This window comes from Adiantum capillus-veneris, chromosome 20, assembly GCF_014529385.1.
Source record: "Adiantum capillus-veneris isolate H3 chromosome 20, ASM1452938v2, whole genome shotgun sequence".
Classification (NCBI taxonomy): domain Eukaryota; kingdom Viridiplantae; phylum Streptophyta; class Polypodiopsida; order Polypodiales; family Pteridaceae; genus Adiantum; species Adiantum capillus-veneris.
Genome location: NC_140950.1, coordinates 46,262,776 through 46,278,196, shown reverse-complemented (window position 1 = coordinate 46,278,196; position 15,421 = coordinate 46,262,776). Strand labels below are relative to the sequence as shown.

At 44.8% G+C, this 15,421-nt stretch overlaps 3 pseudogenes; 1 reads left to right on the top strand and 2 right to left on the bottom strand.

Moving 5' to 3' along the window:
* The window catches only part of LOC147432456 (uncharacterized), a 191,465-nt pseudogene extending 190,616 nt beyond the window's left edge, over window positions 1–849 (bottom strand).
* A 182-nt stretch (window positions 850–1,031) lies between these two features.
* On the top strand, window positions 1,032–2,305 carry LOC147432455 (uncharacterized; annotated as a pseudogene).
* Window positions 2,306–13,485: 11,180 nt separating this feature from the next.
* On the bottom strand, window positions 13,486–14,110 carry LOC147432454 (red chlorophyll catabolite reductase, chloroplastic-like; annotated as a pseudogene).
* Window positions 14,111–15,421: the final 1,311 nt, after the last annotated feature.

Genomic DNA, 15,421 nt, shown 5'->3' with positions numbered 1-15,421 from the left:
TAAGGAGACTGGCTTTCCAGTGCCACGTGTCGCAATTTCCTTTATCCGGCTACAGTGAGAACAGTGCGCACGCAGGGGGGGAGTGAGAAAGAGAGAGAGGCGGCCGAAGGCCGTCAGCCACACTAGTATATATATATATCTAGCTCAAGAAGATCACCAATAACTTGAATATTATACTTGTCAGCATCAACTTTCTTGTTCAACCATAACTTTAAAAAGAAGATCTAGCTAATAAGAATCATATTAGATTGTACCTGTCACAGCACCAATTTTCTCACTCTACGAGAAGTTAAAAAAGAAGTCCGAGCTAACAAGAATCACATTTATTAGAGGGGCTTCTGTAGTGATGTGCATAAAGAAGTCCAAATAAGTTTAGAGGGTCCGCTTAGAGACCTTGTCTTGTAGGCAAGCTTGTAATTTGTTTGCCTCATCTATCACAATTGTGGGAAGCATATCTTTTTGATGCTCCTGTAGATAGTTCCCAGTCACCTCTACATATGAGGCTGGGCACTGTTTTTAAAATGTGAGATTTGCTTTGAGCTCTGTTTTGGAATGAATAATACCTATTGTAGTGCTAACCCTTTTCAAAGCCTTTTTGAAACACTTTCGAAGCCAACCAGATACATCTGGAGCAATGAGCCCCCATCTGACTTCTTCTAGAAGACCTGCTGCACTCGTGGTGTAAACTGTGTAGAGGTTCAGCATCACAACTCTCTCCTTCTCCTCCTTAGCTAACTGCTCAAGAATGACAGACTTCCCACAGTTGCGTGCTCCCACCAACAAAAGAAGAAGACCTCTTTTATGGACAAACCGTTTCAAGAAGGCCAGCTCTTTGTAGCGGTCAAGCAGTCAAAGGATTTGTTGTTCCTTCAGGGAAGTTGATGTCCTTTTGGTCTTCCTTGTCATCAACTTCCCTGAAGGAACAACAAATCCTTTTGGTCTTCCTTGTCATCAAATTCCCTGAAGGAACAACAAATCCTTTTGGTCTTCCCTTGTCATCAACTTCCCTGAAGGAACAACAAATCCTTTGACTGTTTGATCGCTACAAAGAGCTGGCCTTCTTGAAATGGTTTGTCCATAAAAGAGGTCTTCTTCTTTTGTTGGTGGGAGCATGCAACTGTGGGAAGTCTGTCATTCTTGAGCAGTTAGCTAATGAGGAGAAGGAGAGAGTTGTGATGCTAAACCTCTACACAGTTTACACCACGAGTGCAGCAGGTCTTCTAGAAGAAGTCAGATGGGAGCTCATTGCTCCAGATGCATCTGGTCGGCTTCGAAAGTGTTTCAAAAAGGCTTTGAAAAGGGTTAGCACTACAATAGGTATTATTCATCTCAAAATAGGGCTCAAAGCAAATCTCACATTTTAAAACGTGTCCAGCCTCATGTGTAGAGGTTGCTAGGAACTATCTATAGGAGCATCAAGAAGATATGCTTCCCACAATTGTGATAGATGAGGCAAACAGATTACAGGCTTGCCTATAAGACAAGGTCTCTAAGCAGACTCTCTAAAATTACTTGGACTTCTTTGTGCACATCACTATGGAAGCCCACCTAACCAATGTAATTCTTTTTAGCTCGGACTTCTTTTTTTAACTTCTCGCTGAGTGAGAAAATTGGTGCTGACAGGTACAATCTAATGTGATTCTTATTAGCTAGGTCTTTTTTTTAAAGTTCTGGTTGAACGAGAAAGTTGATGCTGACAAGTACAATATTCAAGTTATTGGTGATCTTCTTGAGTTAGAGGTGCGGGGAAAGCTTCTTTGAGTTTGCATTAGGACAGCCTTGCCTAGATGAGCCTTGGAACTGCTTATACAATGTGTATAGAGTAGTAGTGCTTTCTCTGCTTCAGATTGCGGAATCTATGCGATTACATGAATTGGGCTAGAAGGAAGAAGTTCTTCGTTTATATTTCAGATGGAAGATCATACTAGCATGGGGCTTTTGCCAGAGCCAATGGATCCGCGGGTGCTTCCTGCTTGCTATACAGAGACGAGTATGTTGACATTTTGACCAAAAAGGCCGAGTATGAAAATGGTGTCACGCCATGGAATGCGATGTGGCAGAAGTTTGACACACATATTTTGAAGACCCTAATATGTTACAACCTTGTCCAATACCAGAGCAAGTCAATCGTGGCAAGGGATATTGCATAGCATAGTACAAGGGTTTTTGGCAGGTTGTGATGCCCCTATCACGCATGCATTGGCTTGTTATGAAACAGTTGGTAGCAATGGAGAAAGATGAAAATCACCATGAGCATGCAGAGGAATTCGAGTGGAATCAACTGACGCAGCTAGCTGGTGGTTAGACGACCAAAGTATATGGAGGTCAGTTATGATGCAGTCTATAGAGAGAACTTTCTTTCAGTGTGTGAATAGTTGCTTCTAGGTAAAGGCTGTGTGAAGCTTGATGTTAATGAGCTTAAGGACCAGAATTTACTTTTCTGGAGACTATGCTGAATATGTTTTGCAGCTTGCATGTAAAAATGTATATTAGCTAGCTTTTCTTGCTAGGTGTCCCTTGTGTCCATTTTTGTCAATACTTGTTGCATTTACCATCTGTTGGTCCCCATTTTGTCTTTGTTGGTATGTCATTTTCTTCTTTGTAGAAGAGTGCAAGTGTTGCAAGTTGTGACAAATCTATTTTAAACTTGAATGAGAGCAAGTGTATAATGAGAAGCTACATAATAGGAAGTCTCTTGCTAAACGTGTTCTGCTTTTGGAAACCGACATGTAGGCTAGTTTAGGTAGCAGTGATGTATGAAGGGGGTTGAATATGTCGCACCTTACGAGGTTTGGTTGTGCAACATACTTCAAGATGAGGATGTATCTTCGTTATTCTGTCTGTGGGAATGGGATCCTGCGAGAGAAAGCACCAAGGGTGTTGCCCTATAGGAGGATGGTCCCATGGATGAGCGGCCAGTCCACTATGTGCTATAATGGCATCCGTGTAGCCATTTTTAATTGCATTGTGTGTTTGTTTGTACCAAGAACTGATAGATTCAGTATGATTTTATTTCCCAATATGAGACTCCAAGGTCTTCTTGGTGTCTAAAGTGTAAGTCTGTGACCCTAACAAATAGCACATTTCAAAAGCTTACACTCTTGTTCTAACATACTAGCCACATCAACACTCGATAGTTGCTTCTCCACAAAGTGCTGATCCCACGTTATGGCCCCCCACGGGCTATGAAGGGGATCGGGGAGCACCACAGACGGAGAGTGAGAGAGAGAGAAGGAGACACACACACGATGTGGGTGGGGAGACTGTGAAGTGGCAGCTCCCCCTATACAGTATACTCACTATAAGTATAGGGTAACAGTGGACGGGCGCCCATGACCTGGGCGACCGGTCAAGGCACATAGGCCTTAACCCCAACAACCTCCCACTTAAAGGCCAATGTGCCTTTAAGTAAGATCTACTAGTGTACAACTAATAGAAGGTGAGATATTCTCTCAACCTATGCCCACTGACTCTCGATAAGCTAGTGCATCCAGCTCTACTGATAGACAAACATCCCGCTGCGGAAGCCACACAGAGCTAGCTCCAAGCTCTGCAAATAGTCTACAAGAGCTCATGCACTCCTGCAAGTATCGGTCCAATACCTGCAAACCTCTCCTATGCTCTATGTAGAGATCAGTCATCAAACAACTAATCAACCCTGCTGCAAATGCTCCCACTGCAGCTGCTATGTCGGGCCTCGAGATCAGCATCTCGTACATGAGGACACCGAACGTTGATGCAACCCTGGCAACCTCTGCCACCTCCAACTCAGAACTCAACTCATGGCAATCATGTCCCCTATCATTGAGACCATGGCACTCTGACTCCGAGCTCTGGAGTGACTCCTCGTGCCCACCACAGATCACATGTGTACCAAGAGTATCCATCTGTCCTGAATCTGCATCAAGCTCTGGCATAAGCATATCAAGAAATGACTCCACAATAGCCGACATCTCAGCATCCATGTGAGTCATCTCTGTCATCACCTCTGATGACTCATCCTGCTGTGACTCACTAGAGCTGTCCCGCTCTACCTGTGCATCCGTAGACGCAACCCGTACAACAAGGTCACTGCTCTACACTCCATGCAAAGCATCCTGCAACCCACAAGCAAAAGAGACTCGCCTGCTCTCTTGCTCTCTACCTGACTGCATGATCACAGAGACAACACCGTCTCTTCCGTGATCCACATGCAATGGGTAACCTGTACCACTCCTGGCACCTCTCGCAATCACTAGCGAACACAAATGCATCACAAAATCTCACTCTCGTAGCGAAATCTGACATCCACAATCTCCAAGCTGACCAATCGAGATAAAACTCACTGTCAAATCTGGTACATAGCGCACATGTCGTAACAAGTAAGATGCACCACTTGGTAATGACAGTCTCACATCTCCTGCACCTGCTATCGCATGCACCGATCCATCGGTCAAATGTACACTGCCAAGCATCCCGCTAGAATAGCCACAAAACCATTCACGATGCGGCATGACATGAAACATAGCATCTGCGTCTAGCAACCACTGCGAAGGGAGTGCACTATCCACATGTATAGCATCTCGTGCATAGCTCAAGGTAAAAGTGACATCCCCGTCACTAGTATACTCCGACACTACATCTGCCTCAACTGTCAAAGCAAGTGAGTCCATGGCATCACTACATACATCTCTGAGACTGCCATGTCTTCTACGATGTCGCATACGACGAAAACAGCGCCGTCTAACGTGTCCAGAATGACCACAATACCAACATGTCACCTGTCGGCGTGCTCGTGAATGTACATGTCTCACACGAGTCCGTGATGACTCAGATCTATCATACATATCATGTAATCTGCGCCAAAGTGCTCTCGAAGTAGTGTCATACATAACAAGAGCATATACAGATTCCGCAAGGTGCAAAGAGAGTGTAGATAGTGCCATCTCCTCTAGCTCCTGCCACTGATCGTGAGACATGTTTGAAGGTATACCTGCATCACCACTCAATGGTCGATGCAACCCTCGCTGTGTCAATGCATCAAGCATACACTCTCTCCATGCTGCAAAGTCTGACCCATCAAACATGCACATTTCGGAGAGATCATAATCTGAGCGATCACTTGTCTTTGCCATGAGCACAATGTAGCAAACTAGAAAGCAAAACCACCTCACCAACAACACCTGGAAACTATCTACAAATATGGCCAGAAACACAATTCAAAACCTGTGAGACACACTCCAAAATAGAGCTCCCGCAATGTCAATACAAGCCTCGCTTGCTCTAGTATCACACTGCAATCTGTGAGCTAATCATCAAGCCCACACTGTGCGGTATCGATGCATACACACACACAAATCTCCCACCTGCAGAGAACACCGCACGCAAATGCTGAGTGCAACCCGCAATCTCTACCTAGATCACAGAAATGATACGCATAAAACTCCTTGGAAAATTTCGCCAGAGTTTCGACGCACAATGGCTATCAACACAAAATAACCATTGTCCTGCAAGCTCAATACAATGAGCAATCAATGCACATCAAACTACACTCAACATACATGCATAAGCTCTGCAAAACTATGGCAAACAATCCTCGAGATCACAAGACTCTCCCACCCGAGAGCAAACCACTGTCTCAAGCAAAGAAAGATACACAACTCCTCACTCTTGCGAGAGTGGATACAAAAACACAAAACTGTGTCCAAACTGACAAAACCTGTCAAAGTGAGTGTAAACACTCGATCACAAACTATGGCGAGAATCTGGGAAAAATCCGACAGAATTTCCCCTGAAAACTGAGCAAAAAACTCAAGTACAATCTCTACCATAAACCATAACACTACTCAATCCCAATGAGTAGAAATGCCAAAATGGCTCCACATTTTCACATACAATGGCAATCCGCACTCAACATACATCAACGGAGTGACCGCGCATAAGCAAGAGCCAAAAGATTTGCAATCCGGAAACTTGATCAATGCGAAAACAATGCTCTCAAGAGAGCTCACCGGCACTTGAAAGTGCTCGCCAAAAGGCATGTATAATGGGCATCAACCATGCGCCATAACCATATACAAACCATCCACAAAGACAATGAATCCAAGCACAAAATCACTGTCAAAGTATCCTGTGAAAACCAGTGAAAGAAGCTCCACCTGTGTGCTCCAAAAAACTCTCTCTCTCAAGAGACCGCTTTGGTGGTGTGTAAACGCCTCCGTACTTCGTTGCCCAAGTCTACCAAAAAACCCTCAAACCACAAGCTTAACACAAGCTGCAATTGCATCTTCAGCTCAGAATTTATGCACTCAACTTCAAGCATCTCCCGTGCTTCCAAAAGTGCATCAAACTCGCACACAATGCGACAACAGAAAATCTGGAATTTCTGTATACAGTCAGTCTGAGCTGAATATCAGCAAAACGGTGAGGAATTTGCAAAAAGTTTCTTCTGCAAAGTTGTAAACCACGTTGAAACAGATGGGCCCCGCGAGAAGAATTCTCAGATCTGCATTCTACAAGGAGGAAAACGAATCTGAAAACAGTGCTGCTGCGCACACAATTTTAGGGCAGCACCTTCACTTACACACAATCTTCCACACTCCTTTATGAGCTTCCACAAGAGCATACATCACTCTCAACTGAGCTCACAAGCTCCCATTGCATTCTCACAAAGCTTCCAAGATTTCTTAATCTCTCTACCGTTGAGAGCGAGCGAGCTATCGCCTCGAAGCTCTCAAAGCCGTCGTGCTCTTCGCAGTCACCATAGCTCTGATACCAATTGAAGGGGATCGGGGAGCACCACAGACGGAGAGTGAGAGAGAGAGAAGGAGAAACACACACGATGTGGGTGGGGAGACTGTGAAGTGGCAGCTCCCCCTATACAGTATACTCACTATAAGTATAGGGTAACAGTGGGCGGGCGCCCATGACCTGGGCGACCGGTCAAGGCACATAGGCCTTAACCCCAACAGGCTATGAGTCCTCCAGGCCTCGGAAATCGAAATTGCATCAAGGGGCCGAGAGGTAGTGGAGGTCCCGAGTGTTAAGAGTTTTGGCATCTCAGGTGCACTGCACGTAGTGATCGCATTATTTATTTTACTTAATTGTCAAAGTGTGGGTAGGGCAATTTACAGAGGCTGGTATATATGCAACCCCCTTGCTCCCATTGTATACACATTCATCAATTATTCATTGGCAAGGTTGATTGATTCATGAGACTCTCTCTCTCTCTCTCTCTCTCTCTCTCTCTCTCTCGCTCTCGCTCTCGCTCCCTCCTTGGTCTCTACGAATCCGCATCGTCGACTTTGACATGGTATCAAAGCTTTTGGTGGAGCTTTGTGCTTGAAGAGCCCATGGCGGAGGAGGAGAAAGTTGAGAAGAAGACCGTGAAGAAAATCACCTCCCTTGTTGCCGGCGTTCAACCCATTGCTTCTCCTGTAAAACGCTACCCATCGTTGCCCTAGCCGCAGTCGCTAGCGTTTCAAAACGCTAGCATTTGCTAGCATCTGCAGATGAAGTTCCCTTGGTTGGCGCCTGACACGTGTTCCTACCATTACCCCTTGCGTTTTAAAAACGCACCAGAAGGCAGCGCTTGGTGACCCGCCATGTCCCATGACCTATAGCGTCGGTGTGGAGCGGCTTGGAAGAGGCGAGAAGCATGGATGCTATAGAGAGCCCTCTTTTGGCACGGCTTGAGGACGAGTTTGGAGAACTTCTTGGATATTTTTTGTGTGGCCAACCTTGGAGTGCGAGAAGGATTGTCAGATTTTCCGATCTTGCAACTGCAAAATGCCCCCCCCCCCCCGCCCTTGCTCGAGAGCCAATGACAAATTGAATGGCAATAAGTACGTCGATTGGAACTTGATTATGAGACTCTAGCTCTCACGAAAAGGATTATGGGACATTGTCGATGGTTCGGAGTCCCGTCCTACGAGGGATCCCAACAACAGGTACACCTGCCTTCAAGATGACGAGTATCTCATATTGTGTGTCGATTGGGATGGTGCTAAAGCGAATGTCCGCCATTGCAGAATCTCTTACAAAGGACATTTCTCCGGTCATTCAGACTTTGAAGACTGCCAACGATATGTGGTTCAAGTTCGTTGGAATGTTTAATCGGGATTCTACGATGCGAATAGGCACCCTTCTTGGATAATTATTTGCCATCCAGTTTGCACGAGGAAGTTCCATGCAATCATTTCTTATGAAGGCTAAAGTTATTCATGATCAACTATCGGCTATGAAAAGTGCACTGAAGAGTACTCAATAAGTTGCTTTGGTTCTCACGAAGTTGCATGACGCGTATGAAACGGTGTCTAGGATACTTCGGCTACAGATCAAGAAGGAAAAGATGGAATTGATGATCTTAGCTCTTTTCTCATTGAGGAGGAAGCCGTGTTGATAACTCAAGGCAAAGTTCATATTTTTTAGCAAGGTGGGGAAGCACTTGCTGCTTCCGATTCTAGAAAGAAGACCAAGAACTGTGGTTACAATTGTGGAAAGCGTGGTCATTTGGCTAAAGATTGCAGATCCAAAGGCAAAGACGGAGATTGTATGGAGGACAAAGGTAAAGGCAAGCAACATGAGGAAAGCAGTGATAGTGACGTAGGGAAGGACAACAAAGAGGGTACTGGTGTAGTGGAGTCTACACTCGCACAGGCTCTTACCTTCTAGTCACATGGAGATTGACGGCATAGTCACATGGAGATCGGTGCCTACACCAACTTCAGTGAGAGAGAGGCTTGTGAGTGGCAGAGAGGGGCAAGAAGTGCTCCATATAATTTGCTCCCTTGTGTTGGAGTTCAAGTTATTGGTGTTTGAACCCGTGGGTCGGAGTTCAAGGCACATGCATCTGGCAGGGTCCCACTATGGATAAGTGTACCAATCCATTGTTGTTGATGCATGTGCTTTGAACTCCGACCCACGGGTTCAAACACCAATAACTTGAACTCCAACACAAGGGAGCCAATCAGACATATCTAAAACACTATGGATAATTGTACCAATCCATTGTTGTTGGTCGGATTAAGGATAGGATGTGTTCCACAATTCATTATCTTTAAGTATTTTTGACATGATGTGTTCACAGTTCACGAATGGGGATTCTTGGACGTAGTGCGGTCTACATTTCAAATTTTCCAAAAGGCAACTGATGCTCAAGATGACATTCTTCTAAGCAACAAAGTTGAGGGTAGCAAATCCTCCCAATAGTGGAAGGTACCTCTAATGGGCTGTCCATGGTAGCTTCTTCATCGACTTGGTCTCACTATTTATGTTCACTTTGAGCTGCAGAGAGGTGTTAGAGTTTTGGCATCTCAAGTAAACTGCCTACAACGATCGCATTATTTATTTTTGCTTTTAGGTATTTATTTTACTTATTTGTCAAAGTCTGGGTAGGGCAATTTACTGAGGTTGGTATATATGCAACCCCCTTGCCCCCATTGTATACACATTTAGTTATTCATTGCCAAGGTTGATTGGATTAGTAGACTCTCTCTCTCTCTCTCTCTCTCTCTCTCTCTCTCTCTCTCTCTCTCTCTCTCTCTCTCTCCCCCCTTGGTCTCTACGCTTCCGCATCGTCGACTTTGGCACTGAGAAGTCCTTTGAGAAAGGGACCCGTAACACTCTCCCCTCCCCAGAAAAAGACATCGAGCACATCTACGCTATCCAACAACCAAAAGGGCTCATCCTGTAAAAGTGTTGTACCCTGTCTATTACCAACCCTACATATACCTCAAACCAACCTCAGACTCACTATAGATCCCGTCATAATAAACATATTGCTCATACGTTGCCTCTCGGCCATATAGCCAGCAATCCCATATGACCAAGCCTCATCGAGCACTCGTGCACATAAAAATTTCTTCTCGCCAAGGCATCTAATTTTGATTACCATACTGTTTATTTGCAGTCTCGCATCCGAGAGTCCCATTGTCACAAAGTGATGATGTGGCATGACCAACTGGAAGAGAAATGGCCAAGCAAACAAGAGGATTTGAACCAACCAACCTTAAGAACTTAGAGCATTGGTTGTGGGATCCGTAACCCTGAAAGACGGAAACTTGCACTCTGAAAGAGTTTTTTTGTAAATCACGCTGACATGTTGACAGATTGTATAGATGCTGATGTGGAAGGGCAGTACGGATTTTTTGCGTTTTGCGTTGGCTGTGCCGCGTGGCATGCTGTACGGATTTTTGTAATTTTTGCTAGATTTTGGGAGCAGATGCTTTTGGGGTTTAGTGCTTTTTAACTGATTGCTTTTGGGCATCCCTCGTAATGTTTATAAGGACCCTTGGGGCCTCACTCTTCAGAGCATCTGGATGTAGAGTCTAAGAGCAGAGGACCCTCGGGAGTTGTACTTTATTGTGAGCAATAATAAAGAAATATCGAAAGGGGCGCTAGTCTTTGGGGCCAATGCGTCTGGGCGCGGAACTCTGTCGTGCCGTGTCAATTCTCTCTCTCTAAGTAAATTTTGAAGTTTCTGTTCATGTGTTGCTATTGATTCTTGCTTGGAGTGTCCAAGCCTGTAACAGTGGTATCAAAGCTCAGAAAGATACTTGTTCTACAGAGGATCCGATCCCTTTTGCAACACACATTGATTCTCGAGGAGAATCCTATCGACCAGTCAAGCTGTTTTTTTCCTTAAAGAATATTTGTTTCACAACCCCGGACTTATTAGCCACTCCCACGCTTTGTCCATCGCGCATTGGGCGCACTCCCGTCTTCGTCGTCGCTCTGTCTTAAAGGGCATAAGCCTTAATGAACCAAAGAGTACACATGGGTTCCTGCGGAGAATGTGACAAAGATAACACTTCTCGGTGGGAGGGCAAAGAAAAGTTGACACCCGGTGCGAGAAGTGAAGAAAAGAATCAAGAATTGGGCAAATTTTTGGTGGGGAAGTTTGCGAGAACGGAATACAAACGTCAACTGCAGGTGGACACGTGTGTGAAAGATTAATGAAGTACTCCGAGAATCCAAATGTGAAGTGTCTGAAGACTTATCCGATGGATGAGATTCACGCAAGATGGCGAGAGGCCATTGATTCTCCTCTCCGGTCGGGGAGAAAGCGGAAGTTCTACTCGCAGAAAGAGCTGGACAGAGCTCTTGAAAGAAGAAGAACCAGATAATGAAAGACTTAAGCACTTTCGGAAGAAGAGGAAATCAATGGATTTCCCCGGTTATTTGGGCCGGATGTCGAGTTTTGAGTTGGCAAGCAAATTGAAGAAGCATGCTTGTTTTAAGGATGACTCAGATTTTTCTTTGTCCTAAGAGAGTTCCGACAGTTCATCGTCCTCTAGTTCCAGAGAGGATGAAAAAAGACGGAAGAAGCGGATAAAGAGCAAGAAAAGCAGATTTCTGAAAAAGTCTCGAAGGCATGAGAGACCATCTAGCAGTTCGGAGGAGAAGAGCTTGTCCTCTTCTGACAGTGAACAAATGAACAAGAAGACCAAGGAGTTCACGGAAGGAGGTCAAGCCGTTAGTGTTTTCAGGCTACGAGGACATCCATTGAGCCCTGGAGTTTGTACAACAGTTTGACACCGCCTTCTCTGGAGGTTGGTTTACGGAACACTCCACGGTGCGAAGGGCGGCATCTTACTTAAAAAGGAAATACACAAACATGGTGGTCTACTCTGTTGTTACACGGAGAAGCACCCATCAAAGCGAGCACCTTCTAGCTCGGCAAATCCAGCATCCTCGGCCCTGCAAGGCTTCCTGTAGGGCCCTCATCCTCAATCATGTACCTCTACGCATAGACGAGTGTCTGCTCTTTTTCGCTACTCATTATCTCCATTGCAAACGACCTCAATGGGTCAGCATCAAGCAACTTCCTTTGGTCATACATTTTCTTTAACGCCACCGGTGACACCTACAGCCTCGCTTCCATAGCAGCATTTCGATTCTCTACCAGGCTCTCATCACAGCCGCTATCAGCCATACCATGAACATCGTCGGCTAATGGGATCAGCATCACATCCGTCCCCCCACCTAGAAACATCTCTCTCAAAATACATCCGTTGAAGGGCCTTTGAAGTTTGCTGACCTGTGTCCCACACATCCTATACATCTCCTAACTCAATTGTATCTACACAAAACTCCTGAGCATGGGAGGCCTCTAATGCCTCAACCTCGGCACACACTAACTAGCAATTCACCGCCTTGCACAAAAAAAATTTCACTGTTGCCACTGGTTTCCTGCTGTTTCCCCATCAAATCTGATAGCAAAGGGGGCCTCCTGAGCATCGCATACGGTAGGCACCTCGCCAGGCACCTCCAAAATCTCTCCAAAAATTCAAATACGGTCAGATAGCTTACCCCGAACCTCCTCTTTCTCATTCATTTCTGGCCATACACCTGGTCCGGCCACTGCTTCCAAAAGTCCATGTTCTTCCTCTATTCTCCGAGTCATTTCCTCCTCTAAGGAGACTAACCCCACATCATGCATAATTGAATCAGCGGCCTTCGGGCGAGGCATTCCCATATACACCTGCACTTCCCCAACACAAGGGGAATAAGGGGCGACAAGGCCCACCTGATGTTCATCATTATAGCTCCCACTCGAGCAATACTCAAGAACCACTCGGGTTCGCAGCCCTCGAATCCCTCATCCCGGGAAGCACAAGTATTACCACATGCGGTGACATTAGCTTGTCCGCCATCATCAGAAGCATCACATTCACTCGGAGCCATTACCTCAAGTTTCTTTGTTAGAACATTTTCATCCATTTCCGTCATGCAAGACGCATTAACATTTCTCCTCATTCTTCCTCCAAGCTACTTATCTTGCATCCAGACTATCTCCTAGTCTTGTCGACGAAATTCATCCTCCATGATCGCTTTCTTCCTTTCGAGCTCCTTCCTTCTCTTTTTACTTTCCCTCCACATTGCATTCACATACTTGTTGAAGACTTCCATAGTCCTTTGATGCATCTGAGTCAATTTGTGCATAGCTTCCTGAACCGTAATCCAATCGCATGTGTGTGTGTGTGTGTGTCGTTATGCTAAATAACATTACTACAATTGACAAAACAAATCTTCTTTGCAAGTGATGTCGATATTAACCAATGGCATGACTCTTATTGGTGCTTGAAGGTGGTTTTGCATGTGTGCCATCACATTCCTAAGACCTTGCACAACCTCAAGAGATGTGTACTTCTCTCCTCATGGGAGAGAGAGCATTAAATATCCTCCTCCCATGAAGCACAATCATGTCTTAAGGCCACCTCTGATGCTACAAAAGCGTGTTGTCCTATCTGACTGTAGAGCATCACCCAACATTCAAAACAAACACAGAATTATGAGATGGTTTCTCTTATGCAATTCTTGTTCTCAGAGGTATTAATTTTATACCACCTACCCACTCTCTCAAAATACACAATTTGGCACTGTCCTTTTGAATACAATGGCCCATTCAATAGTCATGCTTATGCTTACATGTACGTACATACGTGTGTCTGTGGGCGTACGTGCATGGTACAACTACTCCCCTTGTCTAACGGCATCGATGACTCAATCGACTTTTTCTTGCCTAAAGAGTCTTGGCATTGTGGAACTAACATCCACCTCCAGAACCTGGGTCTTCATCATGGTGTTGTCACATCCCAAGAGCGGAATCACAACTGCTTTGGGCATCAATGACTCAATTGACTTTTTCTTGCCTAAAGAGTCTTGGCATTGTGGAACTAACATCCACCTCCAGAACCTGGGTCTTCATCATGGTGTTGTCACATCCCAAGAGCGGAATCACAACTGCTTTGGGCACCTACTTTCCCAAAGTCAGAACACCCTCTATCCAGACCTCGACCACTTTCTTTGCTTCCAAGGATACTACCAATGCAGTCAATCGATCCAAGGAATTTTCTGCATTTCCATCGAACTCACACATACTTCATGTGTGGTGATGTCAAAAACCGGATGTAGAGAGTGGGAGGCTCATAACATTATGCCCAAAAGCCTTTTGAAGCTCTTGCTTGATGGACTCCAGAACCGTGCCTTCATAGAAGAAGTTCAGATACTGGTGTATCCACAACCAGATCCCTGCTTGGAAGGAGGTCCAACACGAGCACCAAGTTATTTGCACCCTTTGGATGAACAAAAATGACAGATGCGGGGCATCCGTCTCGAGGCTTCTCATCCCATTAGTGTTGCTATGTTTAGGGCTGCAAAGGCAGATTGCAATGCAGTCAGGATCCAAACACAAAATCAATCTATAAATGTCTAGTACAATAGTGTAAGCGTCTAGAATGTTCTATCTGTTAGGGTCACAGACTAATAAATTAGACACCAAGAAGACCTTGCAGTCTCAGATTTGGAAAAATCATTCAAAATCTATCAGAATCCACGCACTCTTCGTCATAGTCCTTGGTACAAACATATCCACACAATGCAATTAAAAATGGCTACATGGATGCCATTATAGCCACATAGTGGACTAGTACAAACAAACATATCCACACAGTGCAATTAAAAATGGCCACAGCAGATTGTGCAGCTCATCCATGGAACCATCCTATAGGGCACTGCTAGCACCCTTGGTGCTTTCTCTGGCAAGACACCGTTCCCGCAAACAAAATAACAGAGATACATCCTCATCTTGAAGAATCTTGCACAACCAAACCTCGTAAGATGCCACACATTCAAGCCCTTCATACATCACTCGTGCCTAAACTAGCCTACATGTCAGTTTTTAGAATCAAAACACCTTTAAAAGGAGGCTTCCCGTCATGTAGCTTCTCATTACACACTTGCTCTCATTCAAGTTTAAAATAGTTATGTCACGACTTGCAACACTCGCACTCTTCTGCGAAGAAGCAGATGACATTACCATCAAAGACAAAATGGGGCCCAATAGATGGTCGCGCAAATACAACAGGTATTGACAAAATGGATACAATGGACACATAGCAAAAAAAGCTAGCTAATATACATTTTTACATGTAGACTGTAAAACATATATAGCATAGTCTTCCAAAAAGTAAATTTTGGTTCTTAAGCTCATTAACATCAGACAGCCTTTACTCAATAGTAGCTATTTACACAGTGAAAGAAAGCTCACTTTCTAGACTCCATCATAACTGACCTCTAGATAATTTGGTTGTCTGATCATCATTATTTGCATCAGCTAATTCTGGTCGAATTCCTCTGCATGCTCATGCTGATTTTCAGCTTTCTCCCTTGTTACCACCTGTTTCAGAGCAAGCCAATGCATGCGTGATAGGGACATCACAACAGGCCAAGGGCCCTTGTACCATGCAATATCCCTTGCCATGATTGACTCGATCAGGTATTGGACAAGGTTTTAACATATTAGGGCCTTCAAAACTTGTGTGCCAAACTTCTGCTGCATCGCATTCCATGGCACGACACCATTCTGATACTCGGTCATTTTAGTCAAAATGTCAACATATTGGTCTCTTGTCTAAAAAGTAGGAAGCACCCGTGGATC